General features: G+C 37.8%; 1 protein-coding gene across 6 annotated transcripts in view; it reads right to left on the bottom strand.

Moving 5' to 3' along the window:
* STAG2 (STAG2 cohesin complex component) overlaps positions 1–24,384 on the bottom strand; it is a 119,479-nt gene that overhangs the window by 78,188 nt on the left and 16,907 nt on the right. The gene's annotated exons all lie outside the window — the stretch shown is intronic.

Below are 24,384 nucleotides of genomic sequence, written 5' to 3'. Positions count from 1 at the left end.
CTGCTTATGATGTACAGTACAGTTAAAAGGAGCTAATAAAAAAAATCTAAGATATAATTTTAAAATACTTTAAAAACAGGTTCTTCTACCATAGAAGAAACATACGGTCCAAAAGCCTGGCTTATTAATAAATAACTACACTTCATGATAATACCACCTGCGTTGAACAGGAAAGGGGAAAAAATGTTAGCTCTGATCCATTCCCTCAAGGAACTTATAATCAATTTAAATACGAATAATGTCATATGGACAACAGATGAATGCCATTTGTGACCAAAGTAAGTTTGGCCATAGGAAGATGCAGTTCCTAAACAAGAGAGTGACCTAAAAGCAAATGACAAGTCTATAACAAAAAAGAGAAAATAGACTGGGTCTGAAGTTCTGAATCTTATGTATAACTTTCTTTTAAAATTTTATGCTTTTATTTCCAAGCAAATCTCATACTTGGTGGCCACCTAAAGACTAAACATATCCAATTAATAATAAATATTCAAATATCACATAGTGATGAACTTCTAATGATCTCTTCCAGCAGAGTAAACTTTATACAAGAAACTGATCATTCAATTTTTCCATTAAGTTTAAATCTCTAAAAAACATCATAAATGGCTACTAATATATAATTAATATACAAAAGTTGAAAACACTGCATTTGCTTGCTCACTCTAATTAAGCTACTATGAATAGCAAAATAATGAAGAGGAGAAACAAGAATCAGTAATATACAAATTAAGCCCTAATCAAGGGTTGTCTATACCACCACTTTGAGTTTCTTTTTTTCTGAAGAATGCTCATACTGTAAAATCTTTATTTAGATATCACTGTTAGTATAGTCTTCTCACACTAAATCATGGTCCCAGGATTGTTCCCCTCCAAGACCACTAATTGTTAATTTGGTTTTATTTTTATTGTAACCTAAGGAATTATCTAAGTAGTATATCAGAGTTCTGAGACTTGCCGTCACACGTAGGATACACTCTAGCCTCCTAAAAGTCCCAACTAATTTAAAAAAGAAAACTGTTTTTTAAAAAGAAAACAATTTTGTTTTTTTAAGTGAGCTGGAGAGGTAGAGAGATAATAAGTTCTAACCAACACATCAGGTCATCTAGATGGCAAGACAGAAATAAAGAGCTTGCTGTGTCTGTCTGCCTACCTGCCCCCTCCCCTCTCTCTCTAAGCATTTTATAAAACCAAACTTGATGCATTCCTTAAATATACAGTTTTTAAGCAGACTTTAAAGATAGTTCATAAATGTATTCTACTAAAGGACATAAAGAATGAATCAGCTCTGAAAAGCAGAGAGCACTAAATAAAATAGGTACTGTATGATATACTACATTCCTCTAAATAGCACAAAATTAATTTCTAGTGTACAAGAAGTCTTGCCAGGTCAAATTATTTTTCTCAAAGTACGGCTATACTAACATGTACTTGGTAATTAGAAACCAAAGAAAACACAAAAGAAAAACAGAATTTATAAAGATGTGAGTCTCCCAGACAAGGTGTCTGTATTTTAAAAAGAAATATCATGCCAGGGTCTGATAGGTTTAGAAAAAATTATTAAACTAGCCAACTCCCTATCCCAGTGAAACACCTGTTTTTAAAAGTTTCTAAATATTAAAAATCCATCCAACCAAGTAAAAGTATCTACCATGTGCCAAATGCAGCAGTGGGCACTGGGCATACAGTAGTGAACAGGAGAGCAATGATCCTTGCCCTTATGGAACTACCTGTAACAGTAAATGTGAAAATATATTTCTAGGAAAAGGCACCTACCTCTATTGCAACCTATTATTAAACATAATATTAAATTCCATGTATCTTGAGTTTTTACTACTGTAATCATGCTCTAAATAACCAATCTGCCACCAAAACAGTTCTTCATAGCTCAAAAAAATTATATATATTTAAGTTGTTTTGTAATTTAAAGGGGTAGGGGGAACGATGGATATGTTAGCATTGGTTTGCGTTTTTTTTTCTTCAAGAATATAAACTTTATCTGCAGGAAGAACTTCGAATTTTTCCCTTTTTATTTTAAATGTCTACAGCTATACATATATACAATTTGCTTCCCCCAAAGATTTTCATTAAAAAATTCACAAACAAGGTCTTTAAATGTACTTAATGCCATTTGACCTAAGTTGGGAATCCCCAAACTGTAAGAATACATAATGCTCAAATAAAAGTATAAGTTTAATAATCAAACTCACCACACCATTTCTGGCCTACTGTATGTAGGTTATTAATTTTTAAGAAATATGCTCAAAGATCACAAGGTGGAGCTCTCACCTAATGTCAAAGAAAAACTCTGAGATTTTTAGCATTTGTACCAATTCTCTATAACTACCATAAGAGAGTTAACATTCCAACAGCTTTGGCGGATAAAGCACAGAAATGAAATTTGCTTTAACTCTCAATCACTATTACCCTTTTGGGAAAAAATATATCCACTAACAACTAGCTTCTACTTCTCCTTACTGAAAACTAAGCAAACACATTTATCGATAGGTTGAATAACATACTTTAAAGTAAAACCACTTCCTTAGGCTCAAGTGTGTAATACACTGCCATTAAAGATTTATTAAAATTAAAAAGTAATAGGTGATTATATATATTTTAATTCTATACCTTAAATTCAAGTAAACGCTCTCAGCAGTACTGCTTTTGATATAAACAGAGATCTAAAAGCTGAAATTTGATCACCATACTTTTCAAGTTATCTATAATGAATCTATGTTTAGGGCCTGTTACTCAGTTTAGAACCCGAGTTAACTAATTCAATAACAAAAAAACTTTCTTCTTCCACTTCTGAAAACCTGTTGGATACCTACTACTCTAGCACATAAACACAAATATATACTAAATATATATAATTATGCTTGCATCCTTAACTCCAAAAAATGACTTAATTGATTAAAATTATCCACCCACCGCCAAAACAGTAAAAATACACAAAAAACAACCCGTTATTCTTTGATATTGTTTTAAAAACTTAAAGTAATTCTGACTTCTTTTTATAAAGAAATGATTGTTTCAAAGTTCCTTTAATTCAATCCCAAGTGGTTTCAAGATAGAAAATAAAAAGCTACAAAACTAACAAGGTCCCTCAGAACCCACATGTTATTGGGGAGTGGGGGGAGCACTTAAAGTAGCTGGTGTATTAATTCTTTCCCTAAAAATGCAGAAATATTCAACTGCTAAAAGCTAGTAAATTCAGCACATATACCACACGTCACACCCTTATCTTAACACTAGCCCAAAAGGGTTACGTTCTTCTATCTATAAGGATCACATCTTGGAAATGTATATACCCTTCTGAAATGCCACCATCATTATAACGCAAACACTTAAAAATACGAACTACTTAAATGCCCAGCCATGGATTAACTTACGGTACAAAAATGTAATTCATATTCATACACTGAAACTACATATGATGACTGTGTAGCAACATGGGTAAAGTTTGATAAGTTAAAAGCCTTATATTAGGATACAATATTAACCAAAAAACAAAACAAAGGAAAACAGTTAACATATCAGAGTGGTGAAAATGTGGTTGATTTTTAAATTTTTAATTACGATGTTATTGTTAGTAAGAAAAAAAGTAAATTATGAGGGTGGAAATTTATTTTTCAATGTTTTCTCTTAAAATCTGAACTGAGAGGAACTACAAAACTATCTCTGCTGCTAAAACCTGATCTATTCATATTTCAGATACATAATGTCAAAAAGTTAAACATCTACAAAAAGAAACTGAGTTCTATCATAAAATTATCTTTATTATGTTCACCTACTCAAGATTAGCAGGGAACAGAAACTTTCATATGAACTCCTGACAAGACCCAAAGGTATGTTCCTTTTATTGGCTTATCTACTTTCTTAGGAGATAGCAGACAGAAGTCTGTCATTTAGGATGAGACTGTGAAAGAAAAGGGAGACTAGTTCCCGGAGTTATTTAATCAAAACAGGAAAGTCACTATCATTCCATATGTCAAATGATACATGGCAACTTTGAGTACATAGGTAGGGCAAGAAATGAAAAAAGCCTTTAAAAAAGATTTCTCCTTGCTCAAAAAGATATTTTTCCTCCCTCTGTTTATCTCCCTAATTTCTGCTAACAGTCTTCTAAGTAAACGACAGGGTGAAAAGAATGACAAATCAAACAATGATCATGTATATTCAGGCCAGCAACACAATTTTAACCTAGGTGTTTCTTGATAGCATACTCACATTACACCTACCACATAAATCATTTGCAAATATATTTTCCTTTCCACAAACTAGGAAGGAGTCCTAAAGAATTTCTAATGGAAGCACCTGCTCTAGTGCAGGAATAGGTAATCTGGAGAAGGTAGGACTAGAAGAAATCTAAATACGTAAAAGAATTAATAATCCTGTCTACATTTCCTAACTAACCGTAGGAGAGGTCAAATATCTGCCCTTACAAACTTAAAAAAATACAGAAGGGAAGGCCAAAAGTAAAAAAAAAACTTTCTAAAATAACTAAGTAGACAAAGTGAACACACCTAATGCCACAACACTTCAAAAACAACTTTTACTTTCAGGAAGAGGGGAAGGAGCAAGCTGGGGCAGTCTACACACATCTGGCATCACTATACACTGCCAGAAACTAAGCCAGATAGAACTGGAAACATCCACCTGTTCCCCTCCTATTTTTAAATGTATGATAGTATATGCTCAGCAATCTTCCTTATTTTCTTGTCTACCCACATTCCCCAAAACTTTCCAAATGTGACTCAAGTACTAACCACAATTAGGATCACCTGGCCCAACCTACTCAGCTTGCCCCAGTTCTCGACCATCAGTTCTGATTTCTGTAGAAAATCTAGCACTCCATCGTTAACTTCACACACACAGAGTGCTACCATTTTGAGGAGGGAGGAAAGGGGGGAGATAAGAAAAGGCTTCTGCCTTATTCCTGCAGACCCACTACTCTATCACTCTGTACTCAGTCGTACCCTGTGCCTTAGTCATCCAAGGATCAATACTCTGCCTTGTTCTTGCGGTAATATATCTACCAGCTCCATCCCAGGAACTGGAATCCTGCCCCTAAACCTACCCTAAAAAGTCTCCCTGTGTCTCTCCAGTTGCCCTAATCCAAATGCCACAATACTGTCCTCCTCTCATCTGTCTACCATACTGACACTGACTGCTGCTAGACACTGGATACCATATCATACCTGATACCATATCATACCTGATACAGTGGACATATATAAACTATCTAATTCCAAGTCTGCTACTTCCCCAGTTTGCCTAACCAGCTGCTGTTGAATAGACATTATCTGGCCCTATCACAAAATAAATATCAAAACAGGTAAATATTTGTCTTATCATATACTATCACCTCAAAAATCATACCTCAGGACTTTCCTGGTGGCGCAGTGGTTAAGAATCTGCCTGCCAACGAGGGGACACGGGTTCAAGCCCTGGTCCAGGAAGATCCCACATGCCGCGGAGCAACTAAGACCGCGAGCCACAACTACTGAGCCTGCGCTCTAGAGCCCATGAGTCACAACTCCTGAGCCCTTGAGCCACAACTACTGAAGCCCACGCGCCTAGAGCCTACGCTCCGCAACAAGAGAAGCCACCGCAATGAGAAGCCCATGCACCGCAATGAAGAGTAGCCCCCGCTCGCCGCAACTAGAGAAAGCCCGCGCGCAGCAACAAAGACCCAACGCAGCCAAAAATAAATAAATAAATACATAATCATACCTCAGTCTGCAAGGTCAACAGCTAAATCATGAATCATTTTTTAAAGTACTGTCAATGTTCACTCTTCATCTCACTTATACTTGAATATCATACTCTGAAGTTAGCCTTCTGCAATAATTTAAAGTATGTATGTGCTCCACTGACATAACTTTCTGTATGTTAAGACACGAGTAAACAGCAGCAATTACTACTGGGTGCAGTGGCTTTCGACATTTCAGAGGTGAGACAAAATTAGCTGGTATAAATGAATGTCTAGATCTGAAAATCAAATTTACATCAACGAGCTAATTTCATGTGTTAACACTTGTGTAAATGGTATTCAGCATGATATAAGCACAGTGCATCATTACCATCAAATCCACTTCACACTGGGCACCACTGGCTCACTGGCAGATTTCAATCAATAACGGTTATCAAGGCAGATTTCATAACAAAGTTGATGAAGACAGGATAATCCCGCCCAGATTTTGAGGGAAATCCAAATTTTTATTTCATATACTCTGACTGATTACACCAAAAAAACTTTCACATTTATTCAAGGCACTAAAAAGTATCTAAATGAAATCTCAAGTGTTTATTAATAACTCACATGAAGATGGAGACACAATTCAGTTAATAAACAAAGTGTAAAATAAATCATTTTATAGAGGACAGTGGGAAATTTTAATCTAAAATTTAGAACTGCAGTTACTACTACCAAGCACAGTATTTTTTATTCATTTTATTATGGCAGCAAACATAACACACATGCTACATATTTAACACCTTTTTTTTTTTTTTTTTTTTTTTTTTGGCTGCACCATGTGGCATGTGGGATCTTAGTTCCCCAACCAGGGATTGAACACGCAACCCCTGCAGTGGAAGCGTGGAGTCTTAACCACTGGACCACCAGGGAGGTCCTATATTTAATAGTTCTTGTCTCTTCCACTTCTGATTAGGTAACACTTTATTAAAATACCTAGCATTCGCATCCACTTGATATAAACCACTAACCTTCCTACTAACTAACATCCACAGTACACAATTCACAGGCTTGAATTATATTCATATTAAAGTTCAGAAATCATGTTTTCACAATAAAGTTTATGAACACAGTATAGGTACTTCCAATTTCTCATTTCAAATCTAAAAGGCTGGTAATTCTACACAACGACAATGACAGGAGGGTCACATATATGTTGTACTCCAAAATTATTTTAATTCTCTCTAAACTTAAGCTTTCCTAAATAAAGATTAAAACATGTAAATTACTTTTTAAAAACTAAATCTAAGCCAGATAAAGACACTACAAAGAACGACAGACCAATATCCCTGATGAACACCGATACAAATATCCTCAACAAAATATTAGCAAACCAAATTCAATAGCATATTAAAAGTTATTATACACCATGACCAAAGTAGGGTTTATTCCCAGAATGCAAGGCTGGTTCAGCACATGAAAATCAATTACTGTAATGTACATATTAACAGAATGAAAGGCAAAAACCCCTCATGATCATCTCAACTGATACAGAGAAAGCATTTGATAAGATTCAACACCTTGGGACTTCCCTAGTGGCACAGTGGTTAAGAATCCACCTGCCAATGCAGGGGACACAGGTTCAAGCCCTGGTCCGGGAAGATCCCACATGCCGCAGAGCAACTAAATGCATGTGCCACAACTACCGAGCCTGCGTGCCACAACTACTGAAGCCCATGCACCTAGAGCTCGTGCTCCTCAACAAGAGAAGCCACCACAATGAGAAGCCCACGCACCGCAAGAAGAGTAGCCCCCGCTCGCTGCAACTAGAGAAAGCCCGCGCGCAGCAATGAAGACCCAACACAGCCAAAAATAAATAAATAAAAAGATTCAACACTTTTTCATGATAAAAACACTCAACAAACTAGACAATGAAGGAAAATACCTCAACATAATAAAGAACACTTATGAAAAGCCCGCAGCTAATATCATACCTAAAGGTAAAAGCCTAAAAGCTTTCCCTCTAAGATGAGGAACAAGGCAATGATGCCCTCTCTCTCCACTGCTATTCAACATGGTACTGGAAGTCCCATCCAAAATAATTAGGCAAGAAAAAGAAATAAAAGCCACCCATATCAGAAAAAAAGAAGCAAAATTATCTCTGTTCACGGATGATACAGTCTTACACGTAGAACACTCTAAAGACTTCACCCCCACCACCAAAAAAACTGTTACAATAAACAAATTCAGCAAATTGCAGGATATAAAGTCAACACACAAAAATCAGTTGTGCTTCTATACACTAAAAACGAACAATCCAAAAAGGAAACCATTCCATTTACAATAGCACCAAAAAGAATATTTAGGAACAAACCTAACCAACGAGGTGGAAGACTCAAACACTGAAATTTATAAAACACTGCTGAATGGAATTAAAGAAGTCACAAATAAGTGGAAAGACACTCCATGTTCAGTGATTAGAAGGCTTAATATTAAGATGTCCATACTACCCAAAGCAATATACAGATTCAAAGCAATCCCTATCAAAATCCCAAGAGCCTTTTTGGGCAGAAATAGAAAAATTCCTTATAAAATTCAAGGGACTCCAAATAACCAAAACAGTTTAGGAAAAAAGGAACAAAGTTGGAGGAAACACACTTTCTGACTTCAAAATGTATCACAAAGGTGCAATACTAGCATAAAGACAGACATACAGGGCTTCCCTGGTGGCACAGTGGTTGAGAATCTGCCTGCCAACGCAGGGGACACGGGTTTGATCCCTGGTCTGGGAAGACCCCACATGCCGCGGAGCAACTAAGCCGGTGAGCCACAACTACTGAGCTTGCACTCTAGAGCCCGTGAGCCACAACTATGGAGTCGGCGTGCCACAACTACTGAAGCCTGAGCGCCTAGAGCCCGTGCTCCACAACAAGAGAAGCCACCACAATGAGAAGCCCGCGCACTGCAATGAAGAGTAGCCCCCGCTCGCCACAACTAAAGAAAGCCCACACGCAGCAACAAAAGACCCAACACAGCCAAAAATAAAATTAATTAATTAATTAATTAAAAAATAAAAAGACAGACATACAGACCAATGAAACAGAATGGAGAGACCAGAAATAAACCCTTGAATACACATTCAAATGATTTTTGACAAAGGTGCCAAGACCACTCCATGGGGTTTCTCTTCAAAAACTGCTGCTGTGAAAACTGGATATCCACAAGCAAAAGAATGAAGTTGGATCATTCATTATCTCACACCATATACAAAAATTAATTCAAAATGGATTAAAGATCTAAATGTAAGACCTAAAACTATAAAACTCATAGAATAAAACTTAGGGGAAGAGCTTCATAACACTGGACGTGGCAATGATTTCTTGGATATGACACCAAAAGCACAAATAGACAAATGGGACTACATCAAAACTTTTACACAACAAAGGACACAACCACCAGAGTGAAAGGCAACCTACAGAATGGGAGAAAAGATTAGCAAATCATACCTGATTAGAGGTTAATATCCAGAATATACAAAGAATTCCTACAACTCAACAACAAAAAAAATCAAATAACACAAATTTAAAAAGGGACAAAGCACTTGAATTGAAACCAAATCAAAACTACAATGAAATACCACTTCACACCCTCTGGGATGGCTAGAATAAAAAAGACATAACAACAAGTGCCTGCAAGGATGTGGAAAAAACTGAACACTTGTGCACTGTTGGTAGGACTGTAAAACTGTGCGACTGCACTGGAAAACAGTCTGGAGGTACCTCAAAAATTTTTAAATAGAACTGCCATATAATCCAGCGAATCTCCACTTCCAGGTATATATCCCAAATATTTGAAAGCTGGGTCTCCAAGAGATATCTGCACACCCATATTCATAGCAGTAAATTCACAGTAGCCAAGAGGTGGAAGCAGCCCACATGCCCATTAACAGCTGAATGGATAAACAAAATATGGCATATACATACACTGGAATATTATTCATCCTTAACAAAAAAGGAAGTCCTGTCACATGCTACAACATGGATGAACCTTCAAGACATTATTGTAAATGAAATAAGCCAGTTAGTCACAAGAAACAAATACTGTACGATCCCACTTACATGAAGTATCTAAAGTATCAAATTCATAGAAACAGAAAGTAGAATGGTGGTTACCACATTTTGCGGGGGCAGGAAAGGGGAAGGTGTTTAATGGGTACAGAGTTTCAGAATTGCAAGATGAAAAAGTTATGGAGATCAGTTTCACAGCAATGTCAATTTACTTAACACTGCTGAACTGTCCACTTAAAAATGGTTAAGATGGTAAACTTTACGGGTTTTTTTTACCACAATAAAATAATTTAAATTTAAACCCTTTTATCAAGCAAGTGTCTCTTGTATCAAATACTCACAAGATTTTACCAATCACTTGAGAACACCTTTCTAGTGAACAAGCATACTATACAACATAACTACTGATATCTTTTAAAATGTAATTTTATAAATTAAGACACTGACAATTGATATCTACACTCAGAGTACTGTATTTGTCTCCTATTTACACAGTAAAAAGGAAACAAAGCTTGTATCTTTATGGCAAAACAGTCAAAGAAATATCTAGCTTTAAAAAAAAAATCAACTCTACTTAATGCAGTGTGGTGACCTAAATGGGAAGGAAATCCAAAAAAGAGGTGATATATGTATATGTATAGCTGATTCACTTTGCTGTACAGTAGAAACTAACACAACATTGTAAAGCAACTACACTCCAATAAAAATTAATTTTTAAAAAATTGAAGTATTTGGTTGAACAATGTAAGGTAGTCTCAGCTATATCTTTACTCTGGTAAAGAGTTTAGCAGTTTCTTCTAAAAACCATACAGCTCACCACAAAAAAAAGAAATGATAATTATGTAACGGAATAGAAGTGTCAGCTAAAGCTACTGTGGTAATCATATTTGCAATATATAAATGTATCAAATCAGCACACTGTATACCTTAAACTTATTCAACATTATATATAGATTATTTTGATAAAAATTTTTAAAAATTAAAACCATACACGCATTTGCCATAAAAACCAGCAATCTTACTTGTGAGCATTTATCCCAGAAAACTGAAAATCTATGTCCACACAAAAATGTGTACATGAATGTTCATAGCAGCTTTATTTGTAATAGCCAAATACTGGAAACAACTCTGTTATAGGTTGAATTGTGTCCCCCCCCTCCAAACTCCTATTTTGAAGTCCTAACCCCCAGTACCTTGAAATATGACTTTATTTGAAGTTAGGTTCTTTACAAAAGTTATCAAGTTAAAATGAGGTCATCAGGATGGGCCCTAATCCAGTATGACTGGTATTCTTATAAAAGGGGGAGCTTGCAGACAGACACACACAGTGAGAATGTCATGTGAAGATGAAGGTGGAGACCTGGGTGATGCTTCTATAAACCAAGAAACCCCAAAGGTTTCCAGCAAACCACCAGAAGCTAGGGAAGAGGTATGGAATGGATTCTCATTGCCCTCAGGAGGAACCAACTTGGCTGACACCTTGATCTTGGATTTCTAGCCTCCAGAACCGTGAAACAATAAATTTGTTGAAACCGCCTAGTTTGTGGTGCTTTGTAATGGCAGCCCAAGCAAACTAATACAAACCCAAATATCCTTCAATGGGTGAATGGTTAAACAAAACATGGTACGTGGAATATGAGTCATCAATAGAAAGGAATTAACTGTTGGGATGCAATAACTTGCATGAATCTCAAGGGAATTATTTTGAGTGAAAAAAAGTCAATCTCAACAATATATACTGTATGATTTCCACTTATGGAACAGCCTCCAAAATGACAAAATTATGGAGAACAGATTAGTGGTTGCCAGGGATTAGGAACAGAATAGAAGAAGGTGAGAGAGGGGGATGAGTGTAACAATAAAGGAGTAGTATGAGGGATCTTTGTGATGATGGAACAGATCTGTATCTTGATGGTGGTGGTGGTTACATCTATCTATACATGTGTTAAATTGCACAAAATTAAAAACACACAAAGACAGTCACACAAAAAAGAACACATATAACTGCAAAATCTGAATACACTGTGGATTGCACCAATGTCAATTTCCTGGTCTTTATATTGTACTACAATTATGCAAGACGTTTCCATTGGTAGGAACTAAGTGAAGGATATACATGGGACCTCTCTCCTGTTTTTGCAACTTCCTATGACTCAAGTATTAATTAATTACACCAAAATCAAACTTTAAAATGTCTAATCAAAATCCTAGAAAAGTTTTTTTTTCCCCAAAAAAATCAACAAACTGATTCTTAGATGAAAAGGTAAAGGAATCAGAAAAGCCAAAACAATTTTGAAAAAGAACAAATTTGGAGAACTCACACTATACACTGTATCAAGGCTTACTATAAAGCTACAGTAATCAAGACGTTGTAAATGGTGACTATGACAAATCAATGGAATAGAGACCTCAAATAGACCCACACACATATGGTCACTCACTTTTTGACAGAGGCACCAAGGCATTTCAATGAAGAAAGACTGTCTTTTCAAACGACTGTATATCCATTTGCCAAAAAAGCTCCTTAATCCATACCTTGTACCATATGCAAAAATTAACTCAAAATGAATCCTAGACTCAAATGTAAAAACCTTCAACTATAAAATTAGGTGGCTTTTTAAAAAATAGCTTTCTAATATGATTTTTAAAATTTATTTACTTTATTTATTTATTTTTGGCTGCGTTGGGTCTTTGTTGCTGCGTGCGGGCTTTCTCTAGTTGCGGCGAGCAGGGGCTACTCTTCATTGCCGTGCACAGGCTTCTCATTGCAGTGGTTTCTCTTGTTGCAGAGCATGGGCTCTAGGCGCGCGGGCTTCAGTAGTTGTGGCACGTGGGCTCAGTAGTTGTGGCTCGCGGGCTCTAGAGCGCAGGCTCAGTAGTTGTGGCACACGGGCTTAGCTGCTCCATGGCATGTGGGATCTTCCTGGACCAGGGCTTGAACCCATGTCCCCTGCATTGGCAGGTGGATTCTTAACCACTGCGCCACCAGGGAAGCCCTAAAATTGGGTGGCTTTATTTGTAATCACCAAAAGGTGGAAAGCAACCCAAATGTCTTCAACTGGTGAATGGATAAGCAAATTATGTTATATCCATACAATGGAATACTACTCAACAGTAAAAAAGGAATAAACTTCAGATACATCGCATCAGCTGAATCTCAAATGTATTCTGCTAAGTAAAAGCAGCCACACTCAACAGGCTGCTTATTGTATGATTCCATTTATATGACAGTCTGGAAAAGGCAAAAAAACCTATGGATGTTAAATAGATTAGTGGTTGCCAGGGGCTCAGATTGGGGAAAAAGAGCAACACACACCAAGGAGTTTTGGAGGGATTCGGGGGTAGAGATATTGGAACTGTAATATATGTTGCTGTGATAATGGTGATACAACTATATACATTTGCCCAAACTCAAAGAACTGTACACTAAAAAGAGTGACTTGGACTTTATGTAAATGATATCTTAATAAAAAATTTTTAAATCTGTGTCCATCAGTGCTGTCCCCCCCCACCACCCAAATGCTTTCTTCCAATTAATTTCTTCAATATCTATACTAGAACACCAGAACTATCTGTTTTAACCACTTGAACAATATTTAATTCAATGTTGCTCTGATCATTTTAGTCAATTAACACATAAGCTGTCCCTCATACCAACTGGTACATGATTGCAGATTTTGACCAAAAGCCATATGCATTTGTAATATTAATAAATAATATTAAAATTGGCCTCCATACACAAAGGTTATACCAATTTGTACTTCCACCAGCAACCAACCTATGTATGGGTGTGTTTCTGTACAGCTAAGAGCACCGTTAAGACTTCTAAATTTTTGCCAATCTGCTAAAATGAAAAATGATAATTCAGGTTATAGGTAGGTGAATCTCCCTACACAAAATTTTACTTCACAAACTCAGAAACCAAACATACATTTTCAATAAATCCCTTGTTATTCAAAACCTGTAAACCAGAAGATTTGGATAATGCAGTATTTGCCCACTAATATAAATCAGGAACCAAATAGGTCTGGCTAAGAAGCGATACTTGTAGTTTTAATTTGCACTTCTCTAATTTCCTTATACTTAAGAGCCATTCTTACTGTCTTTTCCATAAACTCTCCCTGCTCATGTCATTTGCCCACATTCCTAACGGGCTGATGACCTCTTTCTTGCTGACTTCAAAAAGCAAAACATTCTCTCCACTGCTTCCAAGGAGACAGATCACTTCCTGCTATAATGGCGTCTTTGCGCAATAGTTATTACATACTGCCCTACCATCTCTCCTAATCTGACCTTGTCCACGAGGGCTTTATCTTCCAGCCCGCTCACCTCCTTATCTACTCCCATTGCCACATACAAAGGATGTTATTATCTTTTGCACTTGAGATTTCTCAGATCAGCCATCCCTGGGCTAACTAGCTCACTACTCTCCATGCTTCTTTGATGCACTACCCACCCCCACCCTTACACATTTTTTGTGATTTGCACGTTTTATGTCTCCAAGTATGTAAAAAAGAAAAAAAGGAATTTAGTTGCAGAGGGCTTTTTTCTGTTCTCCTTGTTATTTCTATATTAGACACAAGAAGAAAAACACCCTCACGCCACCATGGTAAGACCAGAAGTCTTACCAAAATACTTAAGTAATGAAATGGTTTCCATAACACATCATTGACTTCCCCTGAACACTCATCAGATTATTTTCTAAAAGATTAAAAGTCTTGCCCAATGTCACACAGCTAGTCAGAGATAAAACTCTGGGCTTGAACCTGCCTTCTGCATGTTTGCTTCACAAATAGATGGGTGCCCTGTTAGGATAATCCACATATCAGCTCTTCAGAACAAATGAGATTATGCTCTTAAAGTCCTGTGAATCAGTCAATTTCAAATATAAGAGAGGTGTTAGTTTCCCTCCTCTATGTTTACGTAAATGTCTAAAACTATCACATAGGAAACCCCTGAAATATCTTACACACCTTGTTCAATACATGCAATAAAAACAATATTTTTTCCTTACACTTGTGTACACAAAATGATCTCTAGCAAAATCTTGAGCAGCAGAAAATCCCCAACAGCTACACTTTACCATCAATCTTATAAAGCAAATAGGCACTTATTGTTTGTAATTCTATGTCCCCAAAGGGGAACAGTAGCTCCACCACCATACTTATAGGTGATCACGTAATAAATAATGGAAAATTCTATCTATAAGAGAGTGCTTCTCTTAAATTCCAGTGGGCATAAGAATCATATAAACGCTTGTTTAAATGCAGGGTCACAGGACCCACAACTAGGGACTCATTCAGTAGACCTGTATACAAGTGTCAGGCATCTTATATTATTCACAAATCCCCTATGTAGGTGGGTCCAATCCCACTTTAAGAAAAGCTGCTGTTAAGTCATGGAATAAGCAACTTCTGATATACAGAATGACCCAGTTTTAGAGACAGAGAAGGCATGAGTAGTTAGGGAAGAAAAGCAAACACACTTCCCCCTTCCTGCTTGGGCCACTTAATCATCTGAACCTTATTCACACAAATGCCAGAAACCCACAGCTCAATGATGCATTTCCCCCAGAATGTCCTTAAGAAGCTTCCTAAAGTCTAAGCCACCAGTGGTCACCATACCACTCGTCTTTCCACAAGAAAGAAATGTGCCTTTCCTAAAAGATACTGCCCAAGTTTAAGCTAACCACGATTGAAATCTCCACAAAGTTTATTCCATATAGACTTCAATTTGCCACTGGGATCTTCTTCTTTCCAATTTCTATCTTCTACAGAAACACCAGGAGCTGCCAGTTTCTAGAAATTCTGAATAACCCAAGACAAAAGTTTACTCAAATGGAAAAAAGCATTAAAGAGTATATTTCTAAAACTGTGAGTTTAAGAAAAATACAAGATAGCCTCTTTGGACACTTGTTATATTTTAACACCACCAAGCCCCTTCGCAATCCTGACCAGATCCTGCAAAGACCACAAATCAATGCTTTTTTCATTAATGAAATTGAACCTACGGCTGCAATCACAATTTTTGTTTCAGTATTCCATGAAAAGTGCTCATTCCCATCTCTGCTTCTCCAACCTATAACCATAACTGCCCCCTTCTACTTAACCTAAAATCGTTCTTTAAGGCCCAATTAAAATCCTAGCACAGTCAGTTCCTGGTATCCTTCCAACTTAGCTATCCCTCCCAACCCTATCCCCTAAATCCATTGCCTAACTGCCCTTTTCTGTTTACCTAGCATTTATTTCAGCCTTTGAACAATAAATTATTCTAATAACCATAATAATTATCCTTATTCTATTAAATTCTCTCTACTCCAGCCCTTAATGAATTGCTCCTTTCAAGTGCAATACACTTATAGTTAAATTCACAAAATTAAGAATTTCAATTCAAATATTACTAAGCACCTCTGTACTAGCACTGCGATAGCCCTGATGATAAAAATAACAGGCACAATTTTCAAAATGTAAATAAAAGGGTAAAAATGAATAAAACATGAACTCCATTTAATGACCTTAATGCTGAAGTCTGTAGGGTTGACAGGCACTAATGTCTGCAACTTACTTTGAAATCCATCAAAAAAAAAAAAAAAGGATGAGCAATGGATAGAAGGGAGCAATGGTCGGGTGGATATTTGACAAAGCAAATATAGCAAAATGTTAAAGGTAGAATGTAGGTGATGGGTATATGGGTGATTGTTGTACAATTATATATACTGGAAATTTTTCATAATAAAATGTTGGGGGAAATGAATAAAACATAGTCGTCCCCCACCTCATGAGTTTACAATACAGTGAAGGTGTCACATAAGCAATTACAGTTGAGTACAATGAAAGTACACTGGGGACTTCCCTGGTGGCACAGTGGTTAAGAATCCGCCTGCCAATGCAGGGGACACGGGTTCGAGCCCTGGTCCGGGAAGATCCCACATGCCGCGGAGCAACTAAGCCCGTGCGCCACAACTACTGAGCCTGCGCTCTAGAGCCCGCAAGCCACAACTACCGAGCCCACGTGCCACAACTACTGAAGCTCGCGTGCCTAGAACCCATGCTCTGCCACAAGAGAAGCCACCACAGGGAGAAGCCCGCGCACTGCAACGAAGAATAGCCCCCACTTGCTGCAACTAGAGAAAGCCCGCGTGCAGCAACGAAGACCCAATGCAGCCAATAAATAAATAAATAAATAAATAATTAAAAAAAAAAAGAAAGTACACTGGCATTGGGAATTCCCTGGCAGTTCTGTGGTTAGGACTCCACACTTTCACTGCCAAGGGCCCAGGTTCAATCCCTGGTTGGGGAACTAAGATCCCACAAGTCATGTGGCATGGCCAAAAAAATAAAATTAAATTAAAATTAAAAAAAGAAAGTACACTGGCATAAATATGCACAGGAAGCCCCAGGGAAGTGGCTCTTAACTGGGTAAGGGGAGCTCGGACATGGTTTCCAGGTGACCCCAATCTAAATCTAGAATGATATGCACAGTATGCTGACAAGTGGATGCAGGAGCATTCTACGCATTAAAAACAGCTCAAGCAAAGAAACATGGAGGCATCAAAACTCGTGGTATGTTATGGCAACTAAGAGCAGTTGGATAGTACTGCAATGCATGGGGTGTGGGGTTGGTTTGGAATGCCCTGGTCAACTCCTTCTGAACCTCAATCACTACCCTCCCCTCTGTAAGGCACATTCCCTGAAGTCTCCCAGATAATCACTACCTCTTTCTGTTCCTAATGACCCTGTATTTTTAATGTTTTTGTTTCCTTAATTACCTTCTGTATTGACTGTTGACTCTTTGAGGACAAAAACTGCATCTTATATACAATTCACTCTGAAAAGATACAGCTGACCCTTGAACAACACAGGCTTGAACTATGTGGGTCCACTTATATGCAGATTTTTTTTTCAGTAAATACTACAGTACTACATGATCCAGAGTTGGCTGAATCTGCGGGGGCGGAACCACAGATACAGAAGGCTGACCACGGTATTTGAGCATCCGCAGATTTTGGTATCCACAGCAGGTCCTGGAACCAACTCCCCACAGAAACCGAGGGACAACTGTAGAGTAAAGTCTATTCTTTTGACATAAAATATGCCCTCAATCACATCCCCATGAACTTCCCACACGATAACAACAAAAAATATCTAAGCTAATGTATTATAGAGAAATAATTACAATACCACTTTTTCTGGAATAAAAAACACTAAATTATATGTATGTCCTATGCCCAGAAAAATTCTGCATTTTTAAAAGGCACAGGGAGGGACTTCCCTGGTGGCGCAGTGGTTAAGAACCTGCCTGCCAATGCAGGGAACACGGGTTTGATCCCTGGTCCGAGAAGATCCCACATGCCATGGAGCAACTGAGCCCGTGCACCACAACTACTGAGCCTGCACTCCAGAGCCCGTGCGCCACAACTACTGCAGCCTGTGCACTCTACAGCCCTCATGTCGCAACTACTGAGCCCACCTGCTGCAACCACTGAAGCCCGCGCACCTAGAGCCCATGCTCCGCAACGAGAAGCCACTGCAATGAGAAGCCCGCGAACCGCAACAAAGAGCAGCCCCCGCCAGCCACAACTAGAGAAAGCCTGTGCGCAGCAACGAAGACCCAATGCAGCCTAAATAAATAAATAAAGTAATTGTTGAAATTAATTAATTAATTAATTAATTAATTAATAAAATACATAAGAGAGACAGACAAACACACAGAGAATCCACCCTTAACTGGAAACAACTGAAAAAGCAGCATTCTGGTAACTTTTCAAACCACCAAGACCATCATACCATTTATCCAGGCAAATTCTTTCTAACAAGCTTGTTTTAAAATCAGAATATAAATGAGAAATGCAAGAATCAATGGTGCACTGTGTCTTGTAGTACTCACAGATAAATGGAAAAAGAGAAGGAATCAAACTAACACCTAAACCAGTCTTTTTTATGGAAGCAATGAAACAGAAAAGAACACACATACCATAAAATATATCAACCGTAAAGTATATGAAGTAATTCGGAAGGCAGAGAGCAGTAAAGTATTTGCTTTGCTGATTGACAAGACAAGAAAAAGTAATGGGCAAAAAAGATTACAATGATGGTTTCCCTCACAATACTGCAGTGGGACATATATCTGGGGTTTAAGCCCAAGAACTTGAAGATTCTCAAATAAATCCATTAAGGTACAAAAGTAGTTATATAATATATAGGTCTACTTGTGGTGGCTATCACGTTCAAGAACAAGGAGAAGGAAAAAAAAAACTAAAATTCCATTGCAAAATGCAATGGGTTGAATGATAATGTGTGCTGAGAGTTTACTAAAAGAATAAAAAGCCAATAGTTGAGATTACTTAAAGTGTCCACAAAGTATAAGAAACATTATACTGGACCCCGTCATCTAGGTCAAACCCGCTGAATGTTTTAAGGGCAATCAACGTCCTTCAGTGCACACTACACAGGAAGCATATGACCTTGGTTCCCACAAAATGACACACGAAATTACCTTTAAAACACTTAGAATAATCATATAGCATCCATTACACTAATAAATCACTTTTTCTCATTTTTCTTCCCAGGCTTTGTCCATATGTGCATGCCTGAATGTCTAGGTGTAAAAATTTCAAAACTATAACCACAGAATGGATGTAACTGTGCATAATTTTTTATCTCTATATGCATTTCTACCATTTCTGTAATATTCGTAATAACTACTACTAATAGTTTCAAGAAATTCCACCACATGTGATGTACTATAACCTACTTATTTATTGTTAGACATTAAGATTGACCCCAGTATTTCATTACAATAACTAATACCGCTTCCTGTATACATACTTCACGTTTAATTATTCCCTATCTTATCATTATTAGATCCAAGTAGATCAACATTTATTTTAGGGCTCTTGGTTAGAGATAAGGTGCATGCCTACAATTTTTTGCTATTTGTAAAGTGAGGAGATTTGCACCTGTACTTTGCGTGGTTCCTGCTTAAGGATTTAAAATGACAGATTTGGGCTTCCCTGGTGGCACAGTGGTTAAGAATCCGCCTGCCAGTGCAGGGGACACGGGTTCGAGCCCTGGTCCGAGAAGATCCCACATGCCACGGAGCAACTAAGCCCATGCGCCACAACTACTGAGCCTGCACTCTGGAGCCCGCGAGCCACAACTACTGAGCCTGTGTGCCACAACTACTGAAACCCACGTGCCTAGAGCCCGTGCTCCGCAACAAGAGAAGCCACCGCAATGAGAAGCCCATGCACTGCAATGAAGAGTAGCCACTGCTCGCTGCAACTAGAGAAAGCCCGCATGCAGCAACGAAGACCCAACGCAGCCAAAAATAAATAAAAATAAAATAAATAAATGTATTAAAAAATATATTTAAAAAATAAATAAAATAACAGATTTATCAAGCACTTAGCTTAGTGCCTAGCACCCAATAAAAATCAACAGGTAGTAGTAATAATATTGAAAACTTCATATCCACTAACGTTTAAGATCATTAACAGTTGTTCATATCAATTTGTATGAATGTTAAATAAAACAATGGTAACATTATCGAGCATATTCCATGTGTCAGGAACTTAACATACTACACTATCTTTGATTATTTCAAGGTAGGTAATATCCTGCCCATTTTATAGATGAGGAAACAAAGAAGTTAGGTAATTTCCACAAGGTCACAGTTAATGAGGAAAGAAGTCATAGGATTCCAACTTAAATCTGCTAGGCTCTAAGGCTTATGTTCTTTCCACTATCTCAAGCTGCCTCAAAATACATTTAAATGTTTTTGGAAGCTATTCACCATTACAAACATAGATGTGAATCAGAAAAATATTAAGAAATCCAAATACCTTTGTTATCAGACAGCCAGTTCATCCAGTAGCATACACATCTCCAAAATCAAAGACAGGGAAGACTAGAAACAATACAGATCCAATCTGAGGAGAAGACCTGGGTTAGAATCCTGGCACATCAGCTTTGTAATGTTAAATTCATATATATATATGTATACACACATACACACATGTGTGTGTTCACATATATATACACACATATATGTGTATATATATGTATGTATATATATAGTTTAGATCTTTAAGGCTTCTTCCTGATCTAAAATTCTATGGTTCTAAAGAACACAGAACCAGAACACATAAGATGTATGTTCTAGTGTTTACTAATTCTAGTTGTGTGACCTTGGGCCGTGTTGTTTGGCTCCTCCAAAAGGGTAATTCCTCATTTGTAAAATAGCATGAATACCACAAGACCTCCCTCCCTAAAGGATTATTATGAGAACAAAGTGGAAGTGCTGTGTAAACTCTACAATGCACTAAAACTACGATGGAATCATCACTACTATTACATTTGACTAACACACGTAATGACCAGCACACTCAGAATTTGGTATTAGGTAATAGGTTCAACACAGGAGAACACAGTGAAAGCAAACATACCTCCCCCTCCGTCAATCCCCCTACAAGATGGTGGCAAAACGGCAATATAGTTTTCTAACTACTCTTCTCACCTGCTTCAGATTTCTTAACTTTTGCAACTTGTAAAAGAAACTTGTCTAAGTTTGGAAATACACCAAATCAGATGCTTAAGAGTAAAAGCTTGTCTTAACTTGTGAAGATAAAACTGATAAGAAAATATGCTAATAGTCATAGCTCACATGATGAGTTCAGACATAGTTACACACAGCAAAAAATTTACTTAATGATCTTTGGAGACTGGTGCCTTTTTAGCCTTACATCTAATTTCTTGTATTCTATAGTAACACTGACAAGCCTCTCAGATCTTTTTCCCACTTCTCAAACTGATTTAAAAAATAAAAAAACAAAAAACTCTGAGACATTCTTAAGTTCAGAAGTTTAGTTACATTCACAAGTAGGACTGAATTTATTTCTGAATATTTCAATCATATCCAGCTAAATTAGTGAATAATTCATTCATTCAACAAGTATTTCTTAAGGACCTACTATATACCAGGCACTGTTAGAAACACTGCAGTTACAGCATTAAACAGTAAAGCCCCTGTTCCCATGGTGCTTAAATGCCAGTAGGGCAAAGACCACAAAGAAATAAGAAAATACCAAGCAGTGGTAAAGCTACCATGAAAATAAAACAAGGTGATTGGGTTGAGAGGGGAGCAGGGATCCATTCACTACATTTAAACGTAATATAACATGCATGATCATTTTAACTAAAGCTATAAGTAATACATTTTATGTTCCTAACTAAAGTCAGTCCTAATCCCCAAAAAAATGCTTGCAAATTATTCTATATTTCCACTTGCCCTGAACTTCTCTCCCCGGACCTGAACATTTTTTCACTACAAAGCTGCTAATGTATCTTTAATCACTCTAAAGTTAGATAGTCCAGAACATTCTCAGATATCTAAAGAAGAGTATCTTTTACCATTGGTTTCACAATGCCTTGACACTGACAAATTCTCAGTAGGGGAAGTCTATGAACTTACTATCTGGAAGTAGTCTATGGACTGACTACTACATGGCACAACCATTAATGCAATCATGTAATTATTTTTTTTCAAAGAACGATGTCGAACAGCCAATTTCACTTTATCTACCCTGATCATGACTAAGAATAATCATTACTACTAAGAAACAGGCTAAGGGCTTCCGTGGTGACGCAGTGGTTAAGAATCCACCTGCCAATGCAGGGGACACAGGTTCGAGCCCTGGCCCAGGAAGATCCCACGTGCCGCGGAGCAACTAAGCCCGTGCGCCACAACTACTGAGCCTGCACTCTAGAGCCCGCGAGCCACAACTACTGAAGCCTGTGCACCTAGAGCCTGTGCTCCGCAACGAGAAGCCACTGCAATGAGAAGCCCACGCACCGCAACAAAAAGTAGCCCCTGCTCGCCACAACTAGAGAAAGTCCGCGTGCAGCAACAAAGACTCAACGCATGCAAAAATAAATAAACTAATTAATTTTTTTTTAAAAAAGAAAGAAAAACAGGCTGAACTACTAATAAAAACTTAATTTCACTGTCGGCTGCATTGCTAAGAAGATTACCCTGCAGTGAGAAAAAAAATCTGGGCTTTTCCCACTGGTTCTCTCATACTCCGTTTACAAAACACTTGAGCACAGCTCATCCACAAACTGTCCACTGAATGCAACTTAACATTACTGGGCTAGACAAGTGGATGGATAGATTATTGCAGGTTTCCTAAGCAAGTGCTGTTCGTAAATTGAAATGAACTAACACCACGAATAAGGTGAACAGACATTACAAAACAATACACAAATCCAATTTAAAATAATTAGATACTTCTATTGAGACTTAATACTAAAAACCATCACTACCAGTAATTAACCAGAAAACTACTGTATACTCATAATTAAAAGGCCCTCAGGTTAAACTTAAGTGTTGGCTGTCACATTCAAAATACCTTGCTCAAAAATAAGGGGAAATGTTCATTCTAGCTATTAATCAAAGAAATGCAAATTAAAGGAATCTGAGATACCACTAGCAAAACTGCTTAAAATAACATCTCCAAAGCAGGGATAATGTGGTTACCACACACAACAGCAACGGTGGGACTGTAAGGTAGGTAGGACCCTACTGGAAAACAACACACCTTCACTTACAAGGAGCTTCAAAAAGTTCATACTCAATGACAGCATGATCCCACTGCTGGATATAACTAGATAAGGGGAAAAAACAAAGTTACTCATAGAAGCTGTGCCTTCTAAAACAGAGGAGGAAAGAGACAGACAAATGTACAGCAAGGAAAATAATTAGGTAGTTGATGGTATGGCACACACACAAAAAGACAAAAATGTGTAGAGCTAAACTGGTTCTGAGACCCAATTCCAATGTTGTCTTGGGGGCAGGGGTGAGGGGGTGGGGATATCTCATACAGCACCAAGTAATTCTCCAGACATCAGCTGGGAGTTCTGCAATTCAGCTCAATTCTGACACTGTCTACCCAGAGACTGCATCAGATTCCACAGGTTTAAGGGTTCAGTCCTAACAGAACTGCCCCAGCCCAACCCCACTTCAGAGGGCAGTCTCAAGTCCAGGTTGTTACCAGTACTTCTGACCGACTGGCTATAAATTAGAGGTTCCTAACGTGAATGAAAAATGTTGCCTGCCATATCAGCAAACAAAGGATGCTATGGCCATCAAGCCATCAGCCACTACCACTGCCCCGATGGTGAGCCCTGAGGGAACTCAGGATGGAGACAAACGGGCTTCCCACTGCCAAACCCTCAGCCACAGCAGCCATCCTGCAATGGTGCACCCTGAGGGGACTGAGGACGGGAAAGAACAGGATAGTGTCCCTAGATAAGGTGCCTATCAAAGGAATGACTTCAATGAGTCCAGATTCTTGCATCTTCCCATACAAGAAAAGTGCTAAATTCATTAACTTGAGATGTCTGGTTTTCTTTAACTAACAGTAATCTTTTGATGTTCTAACTACCTGTTTTTTGTTGCAAAACTCCTATTTATCCTGGCTCCTCCCTTACCTCTTTGGAGCAGTCCCTCAGAGCTATCTCAGAGGCTGTCTAGCGGGTTTAAGTCCTCAGAAATTCCTCCAAATAAAACATAATTCTCAACTTTTAGGTTGTGCATTTTTTTGGACACTAAGAACCCCTC

The sequence above is a fragment of the Balaenoptera acutorostrata genome, chromosome X (genome assembly GCF_949987535.1).
Source record: "Balaenoptera acutorostrata chromosome X, mBalAcu1.1, whole genome shotgun sequence".
In the NCBI taxonomy this organism is placed as follows: Eukaryota; Metazoa; Chordata; class Mammalia; order Artiodactyla; family Balaenopteridae; genus Balaenoptera; species Balaenoptera acutorostrata.
Note: the sequence above shows the minus strand (reverse complement) of the source record. Positions and strands in the feature narration are given on the sequence as shown.